The following is a 24,580-nucleotide window of genomic DNA, read 5'->3' as shown; positions in this document are numbered from 1 at the left end:
CCTCCTCACTGCCCCTGTCCTGCCATGTTCTGGCAATTGGAGGAGGGTCGTATCAATAGTGTGTGCTCACCTGGGACATCCCCGGCGATATGCGGTCGAGCTATTAACTTCCTTTGCTCGGCCCTGCTTTGCACGATCTGAGGACAGTCTGAATTGTGCAGTACTCCTCCGTATAGTGATGAATTATAGTAATGCAGAGGTACGAGGGGTGTGGCAATATTTTTCCCGTGTGCGGTAAGCATGTGGTCGAAGTGGTGATGTTTTAGTGAGTGAGAGGTGAGCAAGGTGAGATACCAGTTAGAAATTGTTGCGCAGATTTGAATGAAATAATGGTGCGCGATGTGTGTACTGTGCAGTATATATTGTGCTTCTGTTGGTTCCAAGCCACGGGAGGCATCATAGTGCGCTCATTCAATCACGTTTTCCATGGCATGTCTGCTTGCTTTCTTGATTTGTACAATGGCTAAAAGGAAAGGGTTGGAATAGAAATCAGAATAGAAGATCGAAATATCGTTAATGGACCTAGCTTTTAGACCCACGCAGCAGAATCCATCTCATTAATACACTAGACATGAGGGGAAGGTCTAACTGCATGCAGACGAGCAAAATAACTGCCCTGGGATCACTGTATGTTTGGTGCCATTGCCTTAGAGGCATGTGGTTTTGCAGAACCGCAACTATATACATAGATAAAGCCTGGTGTTGGCGCAGTGGTTCGGTGTATATAGTTATATATATATATATATATATATATATATATATATATATATATATATATATATATATATATATATATATATATATATATATATATATATATATATATATAACACGAGGTTGTTCAAAAAGTATCCGACCTTTGTTCATAAAAAATACTCGTATCCAGAAACAACAAACTTACACTAATCTCCTTCAAAGTAGTCCCCTTGGGCTGCCACAAACTTCTCCCAATAGTTCTGCCACTGTCAGAAGCAGCGCTGGAATTCCTCTTTTGGGATGGCGTGCAGCTGGTCCGTCAAATTCAGCATGATGTCTTCTCTGGACTGAAATCTGGTCCCTTTCAGGGGCATTTTCAGCTTGGGGAAAAGCCAGAAGTCACACAGAGCCAGGTCGGGAGAGTAGGGAGCCTGACGAAGCACAGGTTTGTTGTGTTTGGCCAGGAAACTGTATTAAATGTGAAGAATGGGCAGGTGCATTATCGTGATGGAGCTGTCAATTGACCGCTGCCCACATGTCCGGCCGTTTGCATCGCACAGCGTCATGAAGGCAATGCAGTACCTCTTGGTAGTACTCTTTTTTGATAGTTGTGCCGTGTGGTGCGTACTCGTGATGAACCACGCCACTGGAGTCAAAGAAGACGGTCAGCATGACTTTGACATTGCTGCGGACCTTCCTTGCTTTTTTGACCTCGTGGATGTTGGATGCTTCCATTGTGATGACTGGAACTTGGTTTCTGGGTCGTACCCATAAACCCAGGTCTCATCGCCAGTGAGCACTGTGTTGAAGAAGTTGGGATCGCTGTTCACAGTCTCCAGCATGTCCTGTGCGATCTCCATATGGAGTTTCTTCTGCTCGATCGTTAGCAGCTTTGGCACGAACTTCGCTAAGATTCTCCTTAAGCCCAAATCCTCAGTTACAATGGAATTAACGGATCCAATGCTGATGCCCGCATCGACTGCAAGTTCTCTGATCATGATTCGACGATCCTGCATCAGCAGGGTCCTCACTTGGTCAATGACGATCTCATTTTGGGATGTTGAGGGCCTACCAGAATGTGCTTCACTTTCCACTGATGTGCGACCATCTTTGAGGCGATTGTACCACTCTTTTATCTTTGTGGTGCGCATTCCTTCATTTCCGAAGGCCTGTTGAATCTTACGGATCGTTTTCACTTGGGAATCGCCAAGCTTTACACAAAATTTGATGTAGTAGCGTTGTTCAAGTTTTTCCACCATTTTGTCAAAAACTAAAATCCGATGGCGCTCAAGTGCACTTCCTCACTCATCGGCGGTCAGTCGGCGACTGACAGCTTCTGTAGGCGGGAAAATATTCACGCATACGAATTAGGATCGCCTACATATGTGCACCAAACCACACCTCCCTAGCTTCATTTGTTTACGCACAAAAAATTAAGGTTGGATACTTTTTGAACACACCTCATATATATATATATATATATATATATATATATATATATATATATATATATATATATATATATATATATATATATATATATATATATATATATATATATATGTATATATATATATATATATATATATATATATATACATATATATATATATATATATATATATATATATATATATATATATATATATATATATATATATATATATATATATATATATATATATATATATATATATATGTATGTATATATATATATATATATACATATATATATGTATGTATATATATATATATATATATATATATATATATATATATATATATATATATATATATATATATATATATATATATATATATACATATATATATATATATATATATGTATTTGGCCCTATCAATTTTAGAAATTATGCCTGTGTTGACCTATTGACTTTAAAAATAATTGGTCATTGAATTCATTGACTTGACATGCAAATCTTGTAAAAATTTCAAGTTAATCAGATGAAAATTGAGGATTTTAGAAAATTTGGCCCAAATTGATCTTTTGGCTTTTGTTGACTATTTTGGTTGACCATATTTTATGAAACTTCAATGCGGGACCGTCACAGCGTCAGCGACCCTAATCTCTGAAGTTTTGAGAATGATCTGCTGAGCGATTTGGGCTGGAGGGGAGCGGACAGACAAACAAACAAACAAACAACAGTCATAGACTGGTACTTACGAAATCGTCAATTTCACTTCTGACCTTGTCGAATAAAAGCTGTCTCTAGAGAAGGTAGCGACGCAAACCAGAAGTTTCTACGATGATTCTGTACCAAACCATCAAAAATCGTAACCTCGACCGAAGCAAAAATCTCCATTTTCCACGCAATTATTTAATATTATTTTATCAAAGTCACAAAACCATACTATTCGGCCATCCGCCAACAATCTTTACATAATCCGACGGCTTCGTGAGTCAGGCATGGGACGATAACCTTTATTGGGATAAAAATGACTTTTAAACACCATCTTTATCGAAAACACCATCAGCGCGCACACGGAAAACCTTTACGTGATCAACGACACCTCTGCTCGAGCGCGCTGCACCACGTGACGAGCTGTGACGTGGCAAGTGAAATATTTGTTATATAATCTTAAAACGTCTCCAAAACATCCGATTTTTACCAAAATTTTGACAACCGAGTTTTAAGCGTCATAAGCGATCGCAAAAACCGAAGATTAAATTAAAATCGAAGTTAAAACGAACTTGTAACGTCGACCGAAGCAAAAATACTCCATTTCTCCACATGAATTTACGGATTTATGTTTGACCTCACTGTGACCTTGACCTTTGACCGATTTTGACCAAAATCTAAACAGCGCTAGCCATCTCCTTCCTGAATCACGTGGTGTAATTTGACATTGGTAGCTTCTTCCCTTCTCGAGTTATCGTGCCTACAAACAAACACACAAACACACACACAAACAAACACACAAACACACAAACAAACACACAAAAAAACAAACAAACAGAGGATGGAAGTCATCAAAGATTTCGTAAGTAATAATTGCCAAGTAACAGACAATAGCGATCAACATCAGTCAATTTTTTTTTCCAAGTAACAAACTGACCCAAATGCAATACCCTCTCCTTCGGCGACGGAAACAAGAGTACCAATTAAGTACAACAAAATTTCGATTTGGTTAGCATTGAGTTTTACATATGAAATGCATTTGCATGACACTTGTTCAGAAATAAATTGATCTACAATTTGCTAACGGAAAGCTCCAGTTTAAACTGAAGGGTCAATAGAGGTGAGTGGGACCATGCCTGTCAATCAACATGATGGGGGTGAGCTCATGACAACACAATTGCCCGAGGTACAATCACAACTAAATATGTGTGGTTAATGGTGGAATATTCTGTACAGTCTGACAACCATTGTTTCCAGACATACAATGATTATAATCATAAACAAACAATAATTATTGCATGTGTGATGGCACATGCACAGAGTGCAGGAACACACACACACACACACACACACACACACACACACACACACACACACACACACACACACACACACACACACACACACACACACACACACACACACACACACACTCGCTTTTTCAATAAAAATTTTTTATATATATATATATATATATATATATATATATATATATATATATATATATGTATTTTTTGTCATACCAAGTACATTAGACAGCTGAGGTTTGGTGTGGAGATAAAACAGCTACTGGGGAGATAATAATCGAAAGGATAATTTGAAAAATGTGCTGGTCAATAAAGATCATCAGAGTTGACTCATCGACGTTGGAGTCAACAAGCTCTTAAAACCATATTGATGTCCTTCAGCCAGCCAGTCAGTCAGCCAGGCAGTGGGTCCGTTAACAATTTTTCGTTTTTTTTTTTCCTTGCTCATCCAAGGCGGCTCAACGGATAATTTTGATACACGACATGATGATTCGTGACGTCGATGCACAAAAACTAATGAAGCCCTTTCTTCAATTTCCATCCCAGTGGTGAGATAATTAACTTAAAATGTAATTACATGAATATCACGTACTTCCATCAAATTTAACTGAAAATGAACTTTATCACATAAAGTGCCCCAACTGTGACCTCTCCACTGGGAGACGAGTGCCTGTCCCACTTGGGACTTCATTTTTAATTGGGGGCAACATGGAAAACTAACTAACATTGGCTTGTCATCCCTATCTAAATGAAAATTCTTTCTTTTTTATTTCTTGATTCCAAGGGTTGAGATCATATAAAAAGAAAAGTTGGGTTGTTCAGCAAGAATTAGAAAATATCTGAATCAGTTACGTCGTAACATTGGACGAATGCTTGAGATAAAAAGGATCAAAAGATTTTTGATGAAAGTTCACAATCTTCAACGGAAACAAGAATGGGCATAAATATCTTGAAAAGAAGAGGATTAAATTACAGGTGGGGGTATTTAATACGAGAGGAATAGTCCAGTTGATAACATGCTGCCTCAATGAGCTGTCAATTGGTGTTGGATTTTTATTCTGTTCGATTGCTTTTCACTTGATATCCTTTATTCTGCAGTCATTGTTTTTTATGATTCATAATGATGTATTTACATATCAATTACTTGTGGGAGGTTGTCGAACTGCAGGTGCTGCCTTGAGTGTGATGTTTGCTGATTCGATAATAATTTGGTGAAAATTTTACCTGATGATTTGCCAGAAAGCAATGAAACCAGCACCTCAAGTTGATGCTGGTCTTTGTTGTTGACAATGTTAATTTTGTAACTTTAAAGTTGCTTTTACTTATGCAAAGTGTGAATACTTTTTGTTAATGAAATGACAAACTGAAATGGCTGTTAAAATACTGGTGAAGTTGTGGAGAGGTTAAAGGATGTGAACATCCATAATTATGAGATAATTATATAATTTGATGTGGATTCACTCTTTATGAATACCCCCATGTGATTTGGCTGTTAAACTTGCAAATTGTCATTAAAAGTTTAATGATTGGGAAATGGCTTGACCAAGCAACAAGTTGATGTTTGCCCAAATTAACGCTGGATGATGTTTCCATTCTGGATAATGTGACCTTTGTGTATGAGGCAACATAATATTTACAGTCGTCAGACCATCCCGATTGCCCTGCTCACATCCGGTGAGTTGTGTCAAAACGACCTCAACAGTCCCGTCTCAGAGACAACCTGCGGATCCCCGTGTCGAGAGCTGCATAACCATGTATATTTGAGCCTCTTGAGACAAGTGAGTACCGTGCTGATAGGTGATCAAGGGGTCGATCTTATTCGGTCCATGCAAACCCTAACCATGTGACATGAACTTCTCTGGACCAATTTACCTTTAACAGGGTTTATGGAGCCACCAAATAAAACTGACAGAGCGAACAGGGTCCACTTGGAGACCAAGTTTGGTTTGTAAATTGTATTTGTTAACAAGGAAAGGGGTCGGGAAGGTACAAGAAGCAATTTATAATGGATCTAACTCGATTTAATATAACCCCTTTTAGCCCCAAATAATATGTGTCAAATGAATAGACCAAGCGGCAGATGGGATTTCTTAGCGAGATAACTTAGGGTACACAGACATCTGACAGTAGAGACATCGGTAACAGAACAGGATGGAAGAGCCATCTGAGTCTACCCTGGAGCCAGATGCACCAAGTCCTCTTTCCTAGCATAGCACACCAAGCAGAATGACCCACGACCAGAACCACCAGGGACCGACATCGCCAGTAACACTGGGACATCAGAGGCCAGGATGGCAGGAACATCGAAGGCCACACAGGAACCTCCATAAGACAAACTTGGACCTGCACTCCACCTTTTATTCCTTCTGGCCCCACCTACAGGGTATTTGAATCCAGAAATGCAAATGTGGTGGACAGGGGTGTGGGGAACTCCCAGGCCCCTTGTTCAGCCTGCCTTGGTTCTAATTGGCACCTTCAGCCCACTACTACAGGCCGTTCTGATCATTTTATGTAAATTCCCTGTACATTCTACACCACAATATTGGTCACACTCTGCAGCCTCTCTGAAGACAGCATAAATGGACTAATTCGGGAAAGGAACATTCAACGAAGATCACACTGGAATGGTGGGTGAAGAAACATCACAGTGGAAATAAATGATGCTATGCTAAGCATTCTTTAACCCCTAAGAATCATTTCTGCAACAATATCTACAATTATTTGGTACATTTAGGAACTCTTCCATGTGTGCTGGTGGCGAATCTGGTTTGGGAGTAATTATAATTTCAAGATTCTTGAGAATGACAGTGATTGTCTGTGCGAGGACATTGAGGCATTTTTTGATGATACCTCGTATATTTTGCCATTGTGCATCAAGAGAGGGTTGACCACCTTCTGGACTACCTGAGGTAGGTATTCATCAGCATCAGATTTATAAAATAAACCTGAGAAAGAAAATTTCTGATTCTGATGTGCCATACTTTGTTGCAGAGCATCGGTGCTGCTAAATCAGTTTCTTGGCAAATGTTCTACTTGGTGGTTTCTCATTACCTTCCCAGGAGAAAGAGAAGAGACTGACTTTTATTTTTTTGATATGCGGATGTTCTGAGGGAACCACACGGCTCTTTGGAGATATTCATATACAGGAAATCAACCCACACCATAAATTGTTGAATTGTAATTCGTGCAATCCTAGTTGCCACAGATGTATGTCTCTTGCACCAAAATGTCGGGCAGGGGAAGTGGGATCATCCAAGGATCCCACAACCAAAGGGATAAAAGGTATGGAACATTTTCCAAAAAATGAGTACAACAGTGAGAAGCCTGCAACCTGGATTTAAAAAAAAACAAAATGTGGCAGAATGCAAGAAGATCGACATCATTGGGCTGTGTGTACTCCCATATTAACCAGATTTCTCGGAAAGTATGAGCAAGATACTGCATTGTGCATGGATTGGTCTACAATATAAACCTCTGTGCATAATTTGCCACTTCATTACCTAATTAACTATGAGCTTCTAACCCCCGACAAATGCGTATTTCATATGGCACATAGCTTGCAAGAAATGTCGTAAAGACTACTTCAGTGATGGACTGTGGGAAACTTGAAACTAGGATTGGAAGAACACAAAAGGGCAACACAGTTGGAAATGGTAGTGCAGTCACAATAGTACTGGATGTCATTGTGTGCAATGTAGCTCTGAGTTTAACTTGTGTGGAACCCAAATCTTGGACACCATGCTAAATAACTATTGGATTGAAGTATGGCATGCTAAAGGCTGGATCGCTGGAAGGTGGTCTAACTAGTGAAACACTTGATATACCTCTACAATACAAACTGCTAATAGAGGTGGAGTAAATGGGATCTTGAGATGGTGCAAGCTGGAAACGATAGGTCAGGCAAAAAGACAATGTTGTAACTTCACTCGTACACCACCACAAAACACTATCATGCCACATCAGCTCAACAACTCAACAGCTTGCTTGGCTAAGCAGACACACTACCCAGAAACACTATGCACACTCGCACAAATTACGCCTGTTTATTTACAAATTATACAAAAGGTTGGTCAGCACACTTTACTTCTATACTGTTCAGGAAACTCAGAAAGGGGGGAAAGCAATGTGGTGTGCCCAGGAAGTTTGTGAGCAGGAAAATGTTTGCACAGCTGATCATGTGCATGTGTATAATATAAGATTATGTCATGCACGATCCAGGGATGAGCACACCAATGATGATTGCATGCTCAATGTTGACCACTCCAGAAGAAAACTCTGCCTTTGAAAGTGACTGGAAATAAGTTGCAAACTGGATAACAATGGCTGACACATGCCAGAGATACTCAGCCAACTCTGCCATTGAGCAGCAATCCCTCCCTCTCCATCTCTCTCGCTCTCTCCCTCTCTCCCTCTCTCCCTCTCTACCTCTCTACCTCTCTCCCTCTCTACCTCTCTACCTCTCTCCCTCACTCCCTCTCTACCTCTCTACCTCTCACTCTCTCTCTAGCTGTCTCTGTCTGTGTCTCGAGAAATGAATCACTACATATAATCTGAAAAGGAAAAATTGTTATTGAATAATGAAAATATAAATTATTTGGAAAATTCTGGATGTTAGAGAAAAATGAGGCCAATTACGAATGCATATGGCTTTGAAGTTAAGAACATGGAAGATTAACAAGTTCGAAAATGAAAGTGGAATTTTTGATAGCTGAGAAGAGATATGCAAGTCTTCCTTCCATTTCCCGTACATATTTAATCTGAGCTGTATTTCTAATCCCCTTCTATTGTCTGTTTTGTCTCTTTTCAGGCAATTCCACCTGTATTTACTTGTTCATTTTCTAAATGTTTTCATTTCTCTCGCTTACTATTCGTTAAATGACATTTCATCCTCTGCCACAGGCTATTGCATAAGGGCTTTCAGAATGGCCAGATTGCAGTATGCAGGATTGCAGTATGCATGCTCCCCTCTAAGCTGTCTTGCCTGGGTTTGAATCCCGACTCAGCTTTCAACTGTCATCCTGGTCTTTTGCAGGCAGCGCAAGGCAGCAATGTGAATCCATCCATCCATTGGGACCATACTCTGTGCAGAGCGTTGGTGCTGCCTTGGCAGTCTCCTTGGCTATTGGACACAATCTTGGATGGATCGCCACAAGGAAACAGGATACCAGCAAGCTGGCCCTCATTTTTGCCGACCTCAGAAAGATGACAGGGAGAATCAACCCCACCTGGTATTACTTTAACAGCCGAGTGGGATTTGAACTCAGGATCCTGGGATCCCATGCCTACCACCCTAACAATTAAGCCAACACCAGGCATCTCAATGTGAATGCCGTGCCTCAGATGGATGTTAAATTCGGCATCTCATCTGCTGGAATTAGTTGGTGAACGTTAAAGATCCCATGGTTTTCTTCATGAAGATTAGGTAAGTTATCACCAGCACCATTTCCAAATTCCTGCTCTAACTGAGAGGGGGAACTGCATCAGCGGCACAGCCACACTCCCAGCATTGATGCAACGAGCAGCTAGAGGCAACATACGAAAAGTATATTAAGGCCTTTCACTAAAACTTTAAAATTAAAGCCAATATTGGTTAGTACTTGTAATATAACAGACTCGAACGGTGACAGATCAAATTTCAATAAACTATGAATGGGTGTTTTGTATATGGTGAGAAGGTTATTATAATAATGAAGAAACAATTTGATTTGACAAAGAAAACCGATGTATCAGTTCAAATGAGAATCCAGTTTGAAATATGATTGTCACAAGAAAAGGTCACTGTAAAATGTGAAAGGAACTAATTTGTCGAAAATGTAATTCAGACAGTTTCGTCTTAAAAAAAGGAGTGCACACATTGCACTCTTCGTTCTTCTCGCTTCATAGAACAGGGCATTTCAAATGCAGGATAGCAAAAGTGGATTTCTTGAATGTTCCAGTCATAAGCAGCCTGGATCACGTGCACCCTCAATTTCCATTTGCCATTTCAATTGGCATGCATTTTTGGTGACTTCCAAATGCCAAATTTGGAACATCATGCAAGATTTAAAAGTTTATTTTGCTATTCCTTGGTGACATTATTTATCTTTTCTTCACTCCATTGACATTATTCCAAATAAATACATATGTGGCATCTGATAAGCAATCATTAAGAGAAATTTAAGTGCCAAGGACATGTTTTATTCACAGTATTTTCACATTTCAATAATACACACGATTTCAGGCATCTACTATAAAAAAATAAGGCAATTTTCTGCAGTCTGAAACTTATAGAATCGAGAATGGCCAGGCCAAACTCTACCAAATCTTGCATACGTGCACAGCATATCCAGGGTCAAGTCATGGGCACAAATAATTCCCCCTCACGCCCACACCCCCAGCGAAAATGGGGAGACAACTTGCGATTTTCACCTGCACACAGAGAATAGGGCAAGTGTTTTACCCACTGACCCCTGCCGGAGAGAGTGGGTATTACTATTACTAAAACGAGACATTTGTATGTCTATCACACGAAGAACAAGCAAGACCTTGAGTTTTAACGAAGTGGTTCATGCTGTCGTAGAATAATAAAAATGGCACTGTAAAAAAGCTAATCGGTTTCCTTGGAACAATAATTCACATCCGTTTAATCACAAAGACACCTGTTTTAAAAGCCGCTCTTTCCATTAATGAAGAATAAGAAGCTGGAAAGTGAGCTTCAAGCATTGGTTCCAATGGGAACGTTTATTATTCAACAACAGCAGGAACCCTTTCGAAGGACAAAGGAGCACACACAATTATATGGAGTAATATTTCTCGAAGCAATAGAATTACACAGAAGGAACACATAAACAACAACCACAGTCAGCACGACAGCAGCAATAACAATAATTACCAATATGTGTTAGAAAATATTATTTCAAATGTTTCACTGTACGTATGTATGTATGTATGTATGTATGTATGTATGAATGAACCATATATAATTGAAAACGGCCTGGCCTTTTTTTGCTTGATTTAGCAATCAGTTGTCATCAAAGTTTCAATCAATATTGGGGGTCTTAATCTACTTCAAATAAATGTGCATCTGCTTTGAAGAATACAATGCTTATCATGTGCTTCAGTAATTGAGTGTTATCTTGTACTGTTGCTGTGTCTGGATTAGTGGTGTTAAAAAAGGTAATTTGGTAAAACTGCAGAGACAAGCAAAACAGGTTAGAAAGATCCTTGGAAGAAAAACAGAGACATAAGTGTAATTTCTCATGAACCAGTTTTAACGAAGGATAAATCCATTTTGCAAAATAGTATCCACAAACTACACATGTTTTATGAACATTTGAGATCTGGAAGGAGGTTAAAAGGTTTGATGTGCAGAACCAGTAGATTTTTAAAGTCATTTGTACCGTTTTCTGTTCGTGATTTTAATGAAAGTCAGTAGTATTAAAGGGGTCAGTGGGTGGCGGTGGGGATACTGGATACTGCAGTTGTATGTTGAATTGCTCTCTTTGTGTAATTTTAACAGTTTGATTTGATTGTTTTTGTCACCTTTAATTCCACCCCCAAAGGTGGATGGACAATTATGTTTTCATGCCTGTCTGTTGTTTGTTTTTTCTCTGTCTGTCAGCAGGATATCTCAAAACGTTATTGATGTATTCAGACAAAATTGGGTGGACAGGTTGGGTGTGTGACATGGACGCATTTGTTAGATTTTGGTGAAGATCCGGATCCGGATTTGGATACTAGAACTTTAAAAGTGATTCTTCACCATTGAGAGATATGGCCAAAAACGAAATATAGCATGATATCTCAAAAAGTTATGGACCGATTCAGATGAAACTTGGTGGATACATTGGATAGGTGACAAGAACAACCCATTTACATCTGGTTAAGGTTCTTTCTTGTAATGTCTGTATAATTACTCCAAGAGAACAGTGACGAAGGAAACGGAAACAGCAGAGAAGGTGACCTTATTCTTGAAAGAGGGAGAGATGTCAGTAGCGGATGTTGAAGAGGGCAGAGCAGATGACGAGAATCCTGATGCTGATGAGGAAGACGTCGAAGAGAAGCCTGAAGAAGATGGCAACTGTAGGAGACAGAAATTGAAGGGAACAAAACGAAAATGACCACCAGCAAGTTCTGATCCATCAAAGCACAAGCATCATAAATGGAAGAAGAAATATTTGGTTAAGTATGGCTTATTTTTACCAAGCTATGGAGGCTTGAATCCATAGAGACTAAGGAAGGCACAGTGAAGCCATGCCACCTATAAGTCGTAACCACACCCATGATTACAGAAACAAGTTATTAACTAGCAAGCTAACTATCGTGTGCAGCCTAAGGCTGCTGGTTGCATCATTTTCTGGGGGCACAGCTGTGCTGCTGATGGAATGCCCTCTGTTACCAGTGCACTGGTAGTCACTTTGCTAACCTCTGAATGATGACAGGCTGAAATGACAGGCTGAATCAACCCCACCTGGTGTTAATTCAACAACCGACAGGAGGGTCGAACTTAAGACCCGAAGATCTTAAACCAGCCACCTTAACCATTAAGCCAACACCAGGCTTAATTTATGAGCTCATTTTAAGACATGAATTTGACTGAATGAACTGGGTAGCTAAAGGAGAACTGGATATCATATCTCAATGCAATATCTGATTCTATAAATCGATGTCTTTATTATGACTGAAAAATCCATGTTAAAATGGTGTTAATCAGACCATGATAGTTAAATTTTGCATTACCTCATGTTATCTTAACCTTATCTAAGCACAAAATCTTTACAGATCTTGGAGTTGGCTTACACAAGGTGGCAGGTTCATAAATGTACTTTGTGGTAATGTACAGTACGTAATGTACTACAGAGAGAGCCTGGAAATAAATTAACTGTGATCAGTGCTTCACCACGGTTCTTTTCTTCTTTGAATTCCAGACAGCTCAGAGTTCTGCTTCCCACTAGCCTGAAACAACCTTCTCTCTCTCTCACAACCATCTCTCTCAGCTGAAAACCTGCCACCTTTCACTCTCTTAATTGTGTTGAGTCAATCGGTAGAAATAATCCTTTTTTCATCCTTTAATATGCTGGGCTAGTGAGATCTCACTCCCCCACCAACCTCACACTTACCCTTCATGTCTCCCTTCTCCCCCTCCCACCCTCCATGAGTTTGATCCTGACCAAGTGACTTTCCACAATAACTCTGGGATGTGGCAGTTATAAAAAAAAAATAGAAATTAACTGCAGAAGCATGATCTCCAAGGCAATTAATTGCACATGGCCACAACAATTTTTCAATTATCTTTCTTGCCTCCACCAACTTAATCTTATCCAAACTACAAGCAGGGTATGCTTACACATTGTAAGGAAACCAAAACCGTGCTTCCCCATTGTCTCGGGTCACTCAACTGCATTTTGTTCATTTATTTATTTTCATTAATTTATATTTTCATTTACAGACACTATCTGGCAGTTCTGTGATTTTCGCCAATGTATCAGCATCAATGTCTGTCTGCACACAAAATTTTAGCTTTCTATATTATCCAGAAAGTACAGAACATTAATATCAGTCAGTCAGTGTATGTTTAGAAAGAGCTTTATATATTAGATGCTTTAACGCAAAACTAAGCAAAGTGCTCAAAACTGAAACATTTGCACAGTAAAAATGCAAAATTACGAACTTGATTAAATCAACTATGGATCAATATCCTGCTTCTCCCGAGCTGTAGAACAGTAAATAATAATAAAAAAGTTATAAAATGTAATCAAACCTGTTTCTACTAACACAGCAAGCAAATATGATAATGTAATTAATGATATTGGCATTTGTTACAATGTCAATGCTTTACCGCCATGTGGTGTGACAGGACAGAAAGGCTTGCATGTAGTTTTCCTCACCAAACCCCATGACATTTATTTCCTTTTTGTTCCCATTCTTTTTTTTTCTTCTTACGCACTGCTATTCCCATCTTCTCAGCCACCCAACCAACCCACGAGCTCCACAAAACAAATTCTGTTTTCAGTATAAATCGTTCAATAAATCAATCACTTTGTTTAAGTAAGAGCTGCTTCAGTTCTTTGCTGCTGTACGAGTACTACCAGTCAACATATATTTCTTGCAAAGATGACGGAGTGATCTCGCACCGGCGAACATCCACACTGTTATTGGCACGTTTGGATCAAATGGTGAGTGGAGTTTCCTGATGGCATTTGAATATTAATCATGTTTTTGCCTCTAAAATTAGGATTCAGGGAGAGGGGTAACCCTTTTCATATTTTTGTACATTACTGGCTTTATGCCGTTTTATCAGGTCAAATTGACATCCCCTCATGATAATGACTTTTGTCTCCTTTAAGGGAGCTTCATAGTAGTTCTCTTGACATTATGCTAAGCTCTTAATCTTGCACATTTGTTGAAGACATTACACTGTAAACCGACAAGATTTATCTTCGTATCATGTGAAAATCACTAAAAAAGGGTTTTACTTGGGAAGATCCATATGAAACTAGACGGGAACTCGGTAGAGCGCATATCTCCACCATGTAATTCCTGATCCAAGAGAACATACCGGGCCCAATATATATTTGAAATATCTTGCAATCTATCTCGTTTTTTTGGCCCAATCTCTCAATGGTGAAGAGGCACTTTTAAAATGTCGACCTTTTCGCTGATGTTGACCTCAATAACAATTGGCTCGTTGAATTCAGTGACCTGAAATATATATCCTCTTCAAATTTCAAGTGAAGAGGATGAAAATTGAGGATTTTAGAAGTACCACCTTAGTTGGTGACCTTGGGCCTCTGGTGACCTTTTGGTCCAGGTGGATCTCATAAATAATTAGCTCATTGAATTCAGTGACCTGAAATATAAATCTTCAAATTTCAAGTCAATCAGATGAAAATTGAGGATTTTAGAAATACCACTTGAGTTGTTGACCTTTTGACCACAAACAATAGGCGACTTTCTTATGACAAACTCTAACATGTGGTGAAGTTTCGGGAGGATCGGTTTAAAATTGTGACCTGTAGGCAAAATAAAGACCGACAGACAGAATAACAAGAAGATGTCGTCCGGAGCATGATACTTGCAAAATCCATAAAACAAATTTGACCTAAAAAATATGGTTGAATTCAATGATCAAATGTGAAACTCCCCTTCAAATTTCAAGTGAATCAGATGAAAAATGACCATTTTAGAAATCTGGTCTTTGTTGATCTTTTGGCCTATGCAGACCTACAAAATAATTGGTAGTTGAATTCAGAGACCTGAAATGTAAATCCTCTTCAAATTTCAAGTCAATCAGAAGAAAATTGAGGATTTTAAAAATACCACCTTCATTGTTGACTTTGGGACGATGTTGACCTTTTGGTCGATGTTGACCTCTAAAATAATTGGCTGGTTTAATTAATTGACCAAATGAGCAACTGCTGTTCAATTTTCAAGTCAATCGGATGAAAATTGACAATTTTAGAAAGTCAGCCTATGTTGTCCTTTTGGCCTTTGTTGACCATGTAAATAATAGGTGATTGAATCTGTGTCCTGATATGCAAATCCTCTTCAAATTTCAAGTTAAGTCAATGAGATGAAAATTGAGGATTTTAGAAATACCACCTTAGTTGTTGACCTTGGGACTATGTAGACCTTTTGGTCCATATTGACCACAAATGCAATAGGCTTCTTCCTTATGACAAACGCTGCCATGTGGTGAAGTTTCGTGAAGATTGATTTTAAATTGTGATGACAAGCAGACAGACATACAGACATACATACACCCAGACAGGCAGACAGACAGACAGACAGACAGAGAGACAGACAGACAGAGAGACAGACAGACTGAATACCCAAATCGACTAACCAATATACTTGAAAAATCTTTGGTTTTTCAAGTAACAAACAAACAGACAGAAAGGGGTGAAATCATAACCTTCCATGCTCGGTGGTGGAGCTAGAAAATAAGAAAATAGAGGAGTGCCACAAACTGAATTGCAAGACATCACGTGGCACTCAACCCAGAATTTCTATTTATTCTGGGTTGTTCTACTGACCTTTCATGAAATTTTAATGTTGCTGGGGATAATGGACATGTGTAATATGTGCATAAGTGGACAAATGACATTTGCATTTAACTGTACATTAAGATGTAGGAAAATGCATGTGAAATGTTGTTTATGACATTTAAGCTGGCCAGTTTTTTGTATAAAGTGAATGCTGAATGTTGAGTTGTTTCTTATGCATCCTGTGGCTGCTGGTTGCATCATTTCTGGAAGTGCAGCTGCGCTCTTGATGCATTTAGCTTTCATATTGCAGATATATATATATATATATATATATATATATATATATATATATATATATATATATATATATATATATATATATATATATATACATATATATACATATATATACATATATATATATATATACATATATATACATATATATATATATACATATATATACATATATATATATATATATATATATATATACATATATATATATATATATATATATATATATATATATATATATATATATATATATATATATATATATATATATATATATATATATATATATATATATATATATATATATATATATATATATATATATATATATATATATATATATATATATATATATATATATATATATATATATATATATATATGTATGTATATATATATTTCTCATGACATTATCTCAACCTGGGTAGATCACATTCCCAGTAAGCTGCTACTCATTTTGCCAACCTCAGAAGGATGCCAGGCTGAGTCAACCCCCTTAGTGTTATTTAATGGAAGACAGGGACTCAAACTCAAGAACCTACGATTTCAAGCCAACCGCCTTAACCGGTAAGCCAACACCAGGCTGAAAGGTTGAGTAATGTATTTTCAAAAGTATCTTGAAGCTCATATTCTGGTCAACTATTGTATGCAAGTAGAATATAATGCTGAACACAGAGTTATGGACTATTCCCGGACTACAATAGCCTCCATACCCCAATGAGGCTCATCGAATAGGACATTAGTTTAGACATGCTTCTATCAAAGTGAATCCCTATCCCTTTGTTCCAGTCTCTGTTTGATATGCCTATCCGTGCTTTGGCACAGTCTTGTCAATGATTCGCCTTTTCAAGCCAGCGCTGCCAACGTTGGAGAATCTTCCCTCATGCCAGACATAATTAGTTACACCATATGATACAACATTTGATAAAGCATGTAAAAGAGAGTCCAACGTTCAGGTTTTGAGGTTCCCATTTACAATCTGATTAAACTCCCATTGAACAAAGATCAGTATCAATTTCAAATACTTTTGTACAAAATTCCGTTTATGCAAAAGATGTAGGTTGACTATCATTGAAAGATTACTTTTGTGCATTTAACTCGATTCGTCCCAGAAATTGAGGAAGCGTTCAGGAGCCCAAGTATTATGGATGACATATTAAACTTCACCACCGAAGGTGTGCAAAGGATATGTTGTCACTGTCTGTTTGTCTGTTTGTGAGCATGATATATCACAACGTTATGGACGGATTCAAACGAAACATGGTGGACAGGTTGGGTGTGTGACAAAGAAGAATTGATTCGATTTTGGTGAAGCTCAGATCCAGATTGGATTCTAGAATTTTTTATTTATGAAAGTGATTCTTCATTATTGAGAAATGGGGCCAAAAACGATATATAGCATGATATTTCAAAAGTTGTGCACAGATTACGCCAAAACTTTGTGGATAACTAGGGAAGGTGACAAAAACAAGTCAATCAGATTTTGGTTAAGGTCCGGATCCAGATCCAGCCTACTTGTCGGATACAAAACGTAAACTGTTCAATCTTGTTGAAGTATGCACTATCCCGAGTGCTGTTCTAGTTGTCCCCAACCCCTCCTATAAGGTAGGAGACGGGAGAAATCAAGATGAACTCCATCTGACCGACTGACCCACCGATGAACCATGCAATCAACTGTCCATGTACTATTTTGGATGTGATATTTCAAAAACTGTTGTACGTTTAGCTTTCATATTGCAGATATATATATATATATATATATATATATATATATATATATATATATATATATATATATATATATATATATATATCTCTCATGACATTATCTGAACCTGGGTAGATCACAGCTGTGATTGGATGAATTATGTTGCCATGGCAACCATCTCAGTAACTTGGCTTTTACACATGACCTTTCCCGAACCGTTAAGCATTTACTGTGCCTATAGAAAATCTACACCCCCTTTCAAAATTTTCACCTATTGTTGCCTTGTACCCTGGAAATAAATTGCATTGAATCGGAGTTTTTCCACCTTTATTTACACATCGTAACCCAAAACTTCGAAGAAAAAACCAAATTCCACAAATTTCAGAAAAATAATGAGAAATACAAAACTGGAATATCTTCCTTGGAGAAGTGTCCACCCCCCCCCCCTTATAATAGCAATTGTAAAATCACTCAGGTGTAACTAATCACCTTCAAAATCACAGTCAAGTTAATTGGCCACTACCTGTGTTAAATTGTAGTGATTCTGATTATTTCAGAATAAAATCAGCTGTTCCTGCAGGTTCCCTCTGAAGAGTAGTGCATTCCACAGCAAAGACTCAACAATGAGAACCAGCGAGCTCTCAAAAGACCTCTGGAATAAAGTTGCCGAAAGGCACAAATCAGGGGATGGGTATAAAATATTTCAAAGGCCTTGAATATCACGTGGAGCAAAGTGAAGACGATAATTAAGATGTGGAAGGTGGATGGGCCCGCCAAGAACCTGCTTAGATCAGTACATCCCTCAAAACTGTATGACCAAGCAAGGAGGAAACTGATCAGAGAGGCAACCAAGAGGTCAATGGCAACTTTGAAAGAGCTTCATGCCTTTATGGCAAAGACTGGTCACTGTGTGCATGTGCCAACAATATCCGAAGCACTTCACAAGTCTGGCCTGTATAACAGAATGGCAAGAAGGAAGCCATTACTCAAAAAGCCCACCTTGAGTCCCATTTGAGGGATGCAAAAAACCACTCCGGAGATTCTGAAGCCAGGTGACAAAAAGTTGAAACTAAGACGGAACAAGATAGATGTGTGGAGTGCTGTGGATATTGTTGTCACGTTCACAGAGTGACCAGTCTTTGCCATAAAGGCACGTAGCTCTTTCAAAATTGCCATTGGCCTCTTGGTGACCTCTGTTGTCAGTCTCTTCTCCTTGCTTGGTCATACAGTTTGGAGGGGACGCCCTGATCTAGGCAAGATCTTCGTGGTACCATATGCCATCCACTTCTTATTTATTGTCTTGATCTTGCTCCAAGGGATATTCAAGGCCTTTGAAATATTTTTATACCCAGCCCCTGATCTGTGCCATTCCACAACTTTATCGAAGATGGTGGTCTTTTGAATGCTCCTTGGTGTTCATGGTTGAGTCTTTGCTGTGAAATGCACTACACAGCAGCGGAAACCAACAGAAACAACTGATATTTTATTCTGAAATAATCAGGATCACGACAATTTCACACAAGTAGAAGCCAATTAACTTGGCGTGTGATTTTGAAAGAGATTGGTTACACCTGAGCTAATTAACCTCACTGGAGGAGTGGGTATTGCATCTGCATCCATTTGTTGTTTGTCTGTTTGTCTGTCTATTTGTCTATTTGTCCGCACAGAACTTCCATGTTTTGCTGCACAACCGCTTGTCGGATTGAGATGAAATTTTCACCATAGGAACGACTACTCATTCAGAATGTTTTCTTGAAAACTAGCAAGTACCACCCTTTGCTTCACTGAGTGAAATACTAAAGGGGTGGGAGGAGAAAAATAGGGGGGAGAGAAAGAGAGAGGGGTGGGGGAGAAAGAGGGAGAGTGATGAGGTAGAGTGGAAAGGAGTGAGGAGAGGTGTGTGAGTGATGAGGTGTGGGGGAGTGAGGAGGGGTGGTAGAAGGAAAGACAGTGTGAACTGAGAGGAAGGGAAGGCATACGTGCCATGAAGTGATAACTACGATTAATACTGTCTCATCAAAATGTTTCTGCAAAGAATAACAGTGAAGATGGAAATAAAATAATGTCTGAAATTCATTTTCTACTGTATATACTATAAATACGGGCCAGAGTCAAACAAAGCCCGCCAGACATATCCGGAGCCAAGCCGTCTGGAGGCAAAAACTGCTTGGCCAAATCCGAAGACAAACTCCCGTCCGTACATAACTACCACCCAGACAGGAGAGGAGACAAACACTGCCAATACACGTCCAGAGAACAAACACCGCCTCGCTATGCAGAGACAAACACCACCTTGCGAAGCAGAGACAAACACTGCCTCGCTATGCAGAGACAAACACCGCCTAGCTATGCAGAGACAAACACCGCCTAGCTATGCAGAGACAGAGACAGCCACTCGCTCAAGGTGTCGGTGCACGGGCCACTCATTCATGGTGCCGCTGCAGAGGCCACTCACTCAGGGTGCCGGTGCACAGGCTACTTGTTCAGGGTGCTACCACAGGGGCCACTCACTCAGGGTGCCGGCGTATGGGCCACTCGGTCAGGGAGCCGGCGCACAGGCCACTCGCTCAAGGTGCCGGCGTACGGGCCACTCGGTCAGGGTGCAGGCACATTGGCCACTCACTCAGGGTGACGGCGCACGGGCCACTTGGTCAGGGTGCCGGCGCAAGAGCCACTCACTCATTGTGGTGGCACAGGGGCCACTCACTCATGGTGATGGCGCACAGGCCACTCATTCAGGGTGATGGGGCACGGGCCACTCATTCAGGGTGACGGCGCACGAGCCACTCGCTCAGGGTGCAGGCACACTGGCCACTCACTCAGGGTGACGGTGCACGGGCCACTTGGCCAGGGTGCCGGCGCACGGACCACTTGGTCAGGGTGCCGGCGCAAGAGCCACTCGCTCATTGTGGTGGCACAGGGGCCACTCACTCATGGAGATGGCGCACAGGCCACTCACTCAGGGTGACGGCGCACAAGCCACTCGCTCAGGGTAATGGCACAGGAGCCAATCACTCAGGGTGACAGCACACGAGCCACTCGCTCAGGGTGCCGGCGCACAGGCCACTCTCTCAAGGTGCCGGCATATGGGCCACTCGGTCAGGGTGCAGGCACACTGGCCACTCACTCAGGGTGACGGTGCACTGGCCACTTGGTCAGGGTGCTGGCGCAAGAGCCACTCGCTCATTGTGGTGGCACAGGGGCCACTCACTCATGGTGATGGCGCACAGGCCATTAGCTCAGGGTGACGGTGCACGAGCCACTCACTCAGGGTGATGGCACACCAGCCACTCGCTCAGGGTGATGGCGCACGGGCACTCGAACGGGGTGACGGCGCATGAGCCACTCGCTCAGGCTGATGGTGCATGGGCCACTCACTCAGGGTGACTGCGCAAGGACCACTCGTTCAGGGTGACGGCCAACGGGCCACTCACTCAGTGTGACGGCGCACGGGCCACTCGCTCAGGGTGACTGGGCATGGACCACTCACTTTGGGTGACGGCGAACAGGCAATTCGCTCAGGGTGACGGTGCATGGGCCACATGCTCAGGTTGACGGTGGTCCATGCCCCATCACGAGGATGTAAAAAATGCCCCGTACATAAAAAAAAACGTACGTCATGCTCCGTAAAAAAAAAAAAACAGCAGAGATTGAGGACATAGTTGGGAGGGTTGTTGAGGACTTGGGATTGTATGTGTGTGTGTTGGGCGTGGGGGGGGGGAGTTGGGGCCATGAAGTCACATTTTACATTATGCAGAATTTTATTGGGTCCGTTGGGTCTTTTGGGTCCACTCGGTATTTTGGGTTCTTTCATTATTTTAGGTCTTCTGAATCTTTTGCGTCATCAGATCATTTGGATCCCTGGTCTTTTGGGTCTTTGGGGTCTTTAAGGATCTTCAGGGTATTTTGTGTCCTTGGGTTATTTTGGGTCCTCGGGGTCATTTAGGTCCTCAGGGTCATTTGGATACTATGGGTACTTTCGGTTAAGTATTTCAGATTACATTTGTGGGTGACGTAAGGTCACCACGAACAGTCTTTGGTATATCAAGGATGATGAAGGTTGTGGTCAAGTTTCATTGAAATTCTGTATGTAGTTTCGGAGAAGAGCAAATACATATTTGGGTGTCAACTGCCCCCCCCTCCACCCCTCTTATAGACCCCTTATTGAGTGCAGATTTTGATGCTGTCGCCAAACTTTGGTACATCACAAGTGATGAAGGTTGTGGTCAAGTTTCATCAAAGTCATGTGTGGAGTTTCGGAGAAAAAAGCAAATACCTTTTTTGGGGGGGGGGCGGGTTGGTGGGAGGAGTTCAAAAAAACCCCTATCGACCTCCTTAATGAGCACAGCTTTTGATGCAGTCGATATACCTTCGTTAAGCATCGAATATGAAGCACGTGGCCAAGTTTCATCAAAACAGTTTGTTTGGTTCAAGCGATAATGACCGATGTGTTTATGGACTGATTCACTGACTCACTCACTCACTCACTCACTCACCTACGGGCACTGCTCAATCGCACAAGCTCACCTGACTAAGGTTCAGGAGAGCAAAAAATTCAGGGTCTCAGGGGGTCTGCAGGGGTTTGAGTGACTGGTGCTCCTGATGCAGGTGAGCTTCAGGACAGGCTGTCCTATTTTTTCTTCAAGTCCTCAACTGCCCCAAACCCCAAGTACTCAAACCTCCTTCCAACCTAACATCATCAATCCATCCCTTTCGCAACGTCTCAATGTCCCTCTTCCAGCTCCATGCACCCTCACCCCCAACTCTCTGTCCTCCTTCCCCATTTCTTCCCGTTATTAACAACGTTACAGAAATATACACAGCATGGCCCCAGTTAGTGTATGGGGTTTTTTTGTACTTGCTGGTGGTCTTGGGGGAGGGGGAGGGATGCAAATTCTCGATGTAAATGTGTATCGTGTGGAGAGTTCTCCATGTGGGGAAGGGTATTACAAGTCTCCACCATTTGCAATGCATTATTTCTATCCCCACATTTTCCATTGCAGTGTGGTGTTTTGAGTTATAAGCCGTAGCTATGTTTTTGCTTCATGTAGGTAACTTCATGGGTTTCCTTTTTTTGCCTATGCAGAGCTGTCAGTTGCCTATACACCACCCAAATAAAGGTTTGCATCAGAACGTGTTGCATGCTTGGAACAAGATTGGCCGTCGGGCAGGTACTGTGCTTGTTCAAATAACCATGAATGTGCATATATACTTGGTTGAATTGATTCAAGCCATTCAGAATAGTTTAACCGCGAACTCCAACATGGAAAAAACAAGACATTGATGAGAGAGAGAGAGAGAGAGAGAGAGAGAGAGAGAGAGAGAGAGAGAGAGAGAGAGAGAGAGAGAGAGAGAGAGAGAGAGAGAGAGAGAGAGAGAGAGAGAGAGAGAGAGAGAGAGAGAGACAGACACAGAGAGACAGAGAGACAGAGACAGAGACAGAGAGACAGAGAGACAGAGACAGAGACAGAGAGACAGAGAGACAGAGAGACATATATGGAGGGATGGAGAGAGAGAAAGAGATATGGAGAGAGAGACAGAGACAGAGACAGAGACAGAGACAGAGACAGAGACAGAGACAGAGAGAGAGAGAGAGAGAGAGAGAGAGAGAGAGAGAGAGAGAGAGAGAGAGAGAGAGAGAGAGAGAGAGAGAGAGAGAGAGAGAGAGAGAGAGAGAGAGAGAGAGAGAGAGAGAGAGAGAGAGAGAGAGAGAGAGAGAGAGAGAGAGAGAGAGAGAGAGAGAGAGAGAGAGAGAGAGAGAGAGAGAGAGAGAGAGAGAGAGAGAGAGAGAGAGAGAGAGAGAGAGAGAGACAGAGACAGATATCAATTTATACAGTTGGAAAGTAACATCTCTATTGAATGTTTCTACCTGAACTGCAGGAATATTGGAAGCATCGTTTGAGGGTGGTGAATAAATTAAAGGTTGTGTGTATCCACGAGTATTTTGATGAGCTGTTTGATAAAGTGAAACATTGTGATTGAAGATTATGGCACAGAGAGGTTGACACTTCCAAGACGATGGAAGCCCCCAATTATGTTCACTCAAATTGTTCCTGTTCATCAAGAGACAATGGAAATATGAAACACTGTACTTTGAGACTGTCAATTCTGCATGCAAAAACGGAATTATTATGATTTGATAGCAAAGATCTTATAAGCAGCACCAAACACGAGGAGCTGACCTCATTTTATCGTCATCGACCCATCGCCACCCTGAAATTCCCAACCCAGTTTTGGAGTCAAGACCTGCATGTCTTGACTCCAAAACTAGGTATATTGAGATCAGACCGTGGAACCATTTTCGACGTACCAGTTTCATGGAACAAAATCGGTTGTGTAATGCTGCATATGGTTCATTCATGTCAGATGCAGCTTGTGGCTGTTGTTTGCATCATTGCTGCAAGTGTGGCTGTGCTGTTGATTCACAATCTCCCTGTAGGTAAGAGCAGGAATTTGTAAAGGGGT

The 24,580-nt window shown here is 40.7% G+C and overlaps 1 long non-coding RNA gene across 1 annotated transcript in view; it reads right to left on the bottom strand.

The window, feature by feature from the left end:
- Nucleotides 1-10,390: 10,390 nt before the first annotated feature.
- The window catches only part of LOC147034585 (uncharacterized), a 39,808-nt gene continuing 25,618 nt past the window's right edge, over nucleotides 10,391-24,580 (bottom strand). The window contains exons 2-3 of the long non-coding RNA XR_015059340.1: nucleotides 12,087-12,203; nucleotides 10,391-10,593 (exon numbers count right to left, since the gene is read on the bottom strand). This is a non-coding gene — a long non-coding RNA (uncharacterized LOC147034585). The remainder of the gene's footprint in view (nucleotides 10,594-12,086; nucleotides 12,204-24,580) is intronic.

The sequence above is a fragment of the Eptatretus burgeri genome, chromosome 1 (assembly GCF_056783735.1).
Source record: "Eptatretus burgeri isolate ZD-2024b chromosome 1, Ebu_testis_v1, whole genome shotgun sequence".
Lineage (NCBI taxonomy): Eukaryota > Metazoa > Chordata > Myxini > Myxiniformes > Myxinidae > Eptatretus > Eptatretus burgeri.
Note: the sequence above shows the minus strand (reverse complement) of the source record. Positions and strands in the feature narration are given on the sequence as shown.